Here is a 5,868-nt window from a genome sequence, read left to right on the forward strand (position 1 = left end):
AACTTTATTTAAACTCCAACGAAAGTATTGTTTTTAATTACCGTACTTTTATGGAACATGACTTTGTTAAAATATATTTAAAAATAAAAACGATTACAATTGGCAGGCCTGTAGCTTTTTCGCGCACCTGTAGCCTGTAGCTGAATAGGCAGTGAAAACATTTGTCTGTCTTTACGTGGGGGAAGGGGGAAAGGGGGAAGGGGGAAAGCACAACTATTCTACTCTGAGAATGCCCGTTGTCTTTTGACTGATAAACTTGTGTTAACAAAAACCACAGTATGCTTAAGAGTTGTCATACCAGTTTTTATTTATTTTTTGGCACAGCCAGCCGGCTGTCGTGATAAATATATTTAGCTGAAAAGCTGTACAACGCAAGACATGTCGTTACTTCTTTAGATACGCGATTCCATGTTTTTTTTTATCCCTGGAGGAGCCGGGCTTCCATAAGAATCAAGTAATAGGTTTATTCTGTGCTGAAAAAAAGAAGAAATAAAACACATTCCATAAGAATCAGTACCTTTGTATAGCGCCTTTATGTAGCGTATAGAGTTCAGCAGTTCAGAACGAACGTTCTGCTGCCTGTAGCGCTTATGGCAGCAATCGCGTCTTCATTTATAACTTAGTTTTTAAAATTAATTTAATATGTTCAGAATATGACAGCAAGAATCCTATCAGGGACGCACCTGTTTTCAAGTCCTTGCACTGGTAACCTATCAGGTTTCGAGTCATTTTCAAAATCCTCATCCTCATTCAGTACCTACAGTATATGGCTTATTATCTGTCTACTCCCCACCTTTATCCATCTGACTCTGGTCTTCTAGCTGTCCTCAAGAGCATCTACATTCTGTGGGTGACAGGACCTTCTCTAGCTGCACCCAAGAGCTCTGGATTTGTATCCCCAGTGATATCAGTCACATACCCTGAGTGCATTTAAATCTAACCTCAAAACCTTTCTTTTCAGAAGACTTAGTGTCTGTATCTGCTTCATTTTCTAATTTTGGTAGCACTTCCAACTGCTTGTCTTTCTTATATGTATTTACTTTGTAATCTGTGGTCCTTATAACTGTTTTTACATCTACAGTATTGCTTTGAGATGCCACTTTTAAAGGTGATATACTGTATAAAATAAAGTTTTTTATTATTGTTCTAGAGAAACATGATCAGATTTTCCCTGGCTCAGAAAAAAAAGATCTAAAGTATACTAGTTTATCACTCTTCTCATTCCCTCTTTGCTAAATGGCTTTTCATACTAATATGATTAATCTAACTGCCTATTTTCTGTGCTTTCTCTATCCTGCTAGATTTACAATTATTCTGAAAATTTTCTTCTTGAAATGACTCATTTCTAAATACCTTCTTTGACTGTTAACATCTTGCAGCAACTCTGCGACAAAATATACTGTACACTTAGCTCAACCTGACAGTTCATCCTGCTACCAACATTGAATAAAAAAATCTTTAGATTTCTATATTTATGTCTTTATTTAGTGGTTTCATTAGTGACAAGGGCTAAACGTTCTTGGAAATATGTATTTTATGTGTTTTGTAAAACTGACTTGCTTTAACAAAATATATTTACAAATCCTTTCACCTGGCAATCTACCTGAATGCCCAACTATCTGAGAAGCCCTCCATGAAACCATGTTTGCTATTAATTCATTTAAGGCACACTGACAGAATTGCTGTTTTTTATGGATGCTAATTTTCTGATTCCTCACTCTGTTTCATGTTTAGAAATCGATAAGACTTTATGGATCCCGAAGGGAAATTGATGTATATTTTCGTGTACATGATGAACATGTTTACCTGTTCTTTTGTAACACACCTTTTTGTGATTTTGTATATCTAAGCAAGTGTTCCTGCATCCCTCTTCTGCACTACATATAGTCATGGCTTTTTTTCTGTTTTTTCTGTTTGCTTATTTCAAAGTAACACCTGCTCCATTTCTAAAACATTTTGCTCATGTGCATTTTTGTATTTTTTACACCTCTAGCACTTTTGTCCTGAATTTTCATTTGCCTTTATTTGTAGAATGAACAACTGTTATTATTGATCACCAAATTATTGTACTTGACATGACTTTATTCACCCTTTTCCCGAACATCTATGACAGGCAGAGATAGTGTTGTCTCTGGTGCGATCTTTTGCAGCTGACATTTCACTGTTTTAAATGAATAAGAAATTAGATTGCTCATAAATCATTATTCTACATAAACACAGCATAATTGCCCTCTGAAAATGCTCTTTTTCTTGTTTGTTTTGGAGACCTTGATCGAAACTGATTTTAGATGTCAGAAAGGATTTATTTTCTCTGTATTTCTGTGTGCGAATTTCCTACATGGCTTTGTCGAGATTTTAACTTTATATTTAGGCTCAGATTTCAACTATTAATCCTAAACTAATTACTAGCAGTAAATACTGATGTTTTGCTCCCTCTTACCACAAAAATATATATGTATTGTAGCTGGGATTAACTTTTCTACATACGTGTACCTTCTGCGATTCGGACACGGAACGGTTAACAATGGCGACAAGTCAGGCACCCGGGGGGGTGTCTTTCCGCCTCCATAACTAAAATGCCAAATAGGAGTGGCTTAAGCGACATACACAGTCTTGTAACTGACAGTTTGAGGTAGCCTATTGTGTAGATTTTGCTTTGTTGCTGATAGGTTAAGCTTTTGAAACTCAGCCCCAAAGTCATGTGACTGATTTTTCACCCTGTTTCATTGGTTAAACATAATGATCACAAGCACCACCATGGTAACTGGGATGTGTAGTTTTTAATTCCGTTTGAATTATAACTGTACGTACTGTCTTCATATTTGGCCAGGGCTTTAAAGAGAGGGCGCGCAAAATATTTTCAGTGCCGTCGTCCTGGAAGAATTTGACCTCTGAACATTTGACCAGCATACTTAAAGCAGAAGGAGTGTACTGGGTGAAAACTCCAGCCGAATCCCCAGATTTAAATCCAATAGAGATGTTATGGCATTCACTGAAAGACTATGTTCGGAAAACTGCTAAACCCACCACAAAACAAGAACTTATCACTGTCAATATTATGCCAATAATATTAGCTATTTTAGTTTTTCGAATAAATTTTTATTTGTTAAAAGAAAACTGATGGCGCTAGCTGGATTTAAACAGCCAACCTCTCGCTTAGAAGTCAGGCACTTAGACCACCGCGCCACTTGCACAGACGCATGACAAATGGTGAAACAGCCTTACACATACAGTATCAACAGATATTGTACAGCATATACTATTCTTGTGTTGCAGTACATGAATATAATTATATCATTATTAATTTCTTTAGATACGCGATTCCATACTGTTTCATAAAACTTTGATGCTTAAAATGTTTAAGGAGAAATGGAATACTGGTGTGTATTTTTTCTTTAAAGTACCTAGACCAGCCATATACAGTTAAGATACTGTAATACTGTATGTTTATGTTCCAAAATTAATATCGTTTATGGCCTTCACACGCATTATGCTCCTATTCTTTTTATGGTCAGCTACTAAGATTTCCCTTCAGCGGTAAAATTACATATAAATATTCAATACTAAAACGGGCATAGTAAAGACATTTAAATCTTTTTTAGCACCATGAGTGCCCCTGTCAGTCAACCAATCACGTACCGCGCGATGACGTAGCCAAATGCCCGCGGTACATGTTTGTGCCGCACATTTTGAATGGCTGCATCTGTAATTAGTTCCGTGCTTTTGCATGCACAATAATTACAGGCATGAATGCATGAGAATGTAGTATTTTCTTAATAATTAATGCCTTAAAGCTACTTTTTTTGGTCCTTGTGTTATGTTTATGTAAATGGTCGCCAGCTGTTCTGTTATGTCATGTACATAGATATCCATGGAGCTACAACTAAAGGTTTCATGATCTCTAGTCTAATACAAAGGGTATTAGAAGCAAATGTTTGATGAAAACATTTTATCACTGTATAAATCTGATTCTATTGTTGCAAGAAATTATCGTAACTAATATTGTACAAGTATTGACAGCAAAAAGTCATTTTTGTTCTTATGACTGGGTGGGTTTAGATTTCAATTTTGACATCTCACAGTTTGCTCAAGCCATCACAAATGTGGGTTGTGAATATGAGGAATGACATTTATATTTAACACAAAACTGTCATACTGTTAAAAGAAAGGTGAGACAGCTGGTTAAAGCATCTCATTACTGTACTGCTGAACTTTGAAGGCTATACCCAGAAGCAAAACTTGTACTTCAATCTTTAAGATTGTACACTATGACACATCTGCCTTACTCACCTTTTCCTGAATCAAAGATTTTCTTGAAGTATACAAGCAGCAACTTGCAGATGTCAGATGCATCACAGGCATGCTAGAATGCTTCAGGTCACTGATGGTGCTGCTAAACATTGCAGTTTTCTGGCCAAAGTGTTAAGATAAAAGATTAATGCATCTGTGTATCAACGTCATTAATAATAATAATAAAATAATTTTACATAAAGGACAGATGGACAGAATTATCTTGAAACTCTGTATGACTTGTTTTAATAAAAGCCCTTATTTGCAATAACACAACATTTTAATGGGTCATAGCCTCAGAAATCTGATGAAAAAAAATAAAGAATAGCTAATTTGACGATCATGAAGTCTGATAAATATCCTCTTTCTTGATTAAATGAATATGCCTCACTGAGTTATTCTCCAGTGTGCCATTTGATGGCATTTTAATTATATTGCTTATAACTGATTAATTCTTTCTTCAACAGACAGGGGAGAATATAAAAACGGATAACAATACATTAATATTTACATTGGTATTGCAGATGTTCATATAGACATCCTAGCAGTGTCATTTACATTTATGAAAATGAATGCATTATACATTTATTCTCAATATTCTGATTAAACATACAGATATAAAGACAAACATATATGATACATGTGTAAGACTTATACTGTATTGTACAGAAATGGCTCTTCTTGAATACTATATATGTTACATAAATCACTCCATTAAGAGCATAAGAATGTTTGTAAATGACAAGAGGCTTTTTGAATCACCTACCGTAGTTCTTTTGATTTTTTCAAAGTGATGAGGATCTCATCCAGCAGTTTCTATTTTTATTCAATACAGTATATATAATATCTCACATCTCCACAGAAAACAGTAATATCCAGTTCCTGAATTGGTTTTATGTTCTGTCTGCCAATAAGAATGTCACCTCAAAGAACCCTGTGCTCAATGTACACAGCCTTGTATCAGCTATTTATACCAGAAGCCATCTGGAACTGAATGACATTGGAGTCTAAGGGCTCTGTTGTGACAAACCCTACATACACTTCTCAGGTATGACCCCCCCACCCTTTCCACACATATATTTATTTTTGGAAACTTATTCTCAAATGAACTATGTTGGGTTTTAAGTCACTCGGGTATAACTTTTATTCTTTTTAAAACCCTTTTTCTTTAAGCCTTTTCCATGTTTCCTATTCCTGTTCACAGAGATTCCTATCCTGTTTGCTTTCTGGTATCTTCTACCAGATTACTCTTTCATGGCTAAAATCATTAACCATTTAGGTGTCAAATTATTCTTTACAGTCTCCAATGAGGAGAGAGGTTCGTGATGTATGCGCCTGATACCAATAACTCGACCAACTTTGCTGGCTAGATGTTTCAGATCAAACATATGTCAGCTGGCTGACACCCATGATCAATATTTCAATACACAAAACAATTGCTTCATCGATGACTTGAGATGCTCACCCTAGCCAGTGTTCTGTGTTTCAGTATAACATATTTTGAAGCATCACTCAGCTCATAGATCAAAATAAGCTTTTCATATTTGATGATTAAAAAAGGATACAATGATCTTTGTC

The 5,868-nt window shown here is 35.4% G+C and overlaps 1 long non-coding RNA gene across 1 annotated transcript; it reads right to left on the bottom strand.

Moving 5' to 3' along the window:
• Positions 1–289: 289 nt before the first annotated feature.
• LOC107079432 (uncharacterized) lies at positions 290–5,256 on the bottom strand. Its single transcript, XR_001480388.2, has 3 exons — positions 5,057–5,256; positions 4,291–4,410; positions 290–473 (listed from the first exon to the last, which is right to left on the bottom strand). It is a non-coding gene; the product is annotated as an uncharacterized lncRNA (long non-coding RNA).
• Between the last annotated feature and the right edge of the window lie 612 nt (positions 5,257–5,868).

The sequence above is a fragment of the Lepisosteus oculatus genome, chromosome 15 (genome assembly GCF_040954835.1).
Source record: "Lepisosteus oculatus isolate fLepOcu1 chromosome 15, fLepOcu1.hap2, whole genome shotgun sequence".
In the NCBI taxonomy this organism is placed as follows: Eukaryota; Metazoa; Chordata; class Actinopteri; order Semionotiformes; family Lepisosteidae; genus Lepisosteus; species Lepisosteus oculatus.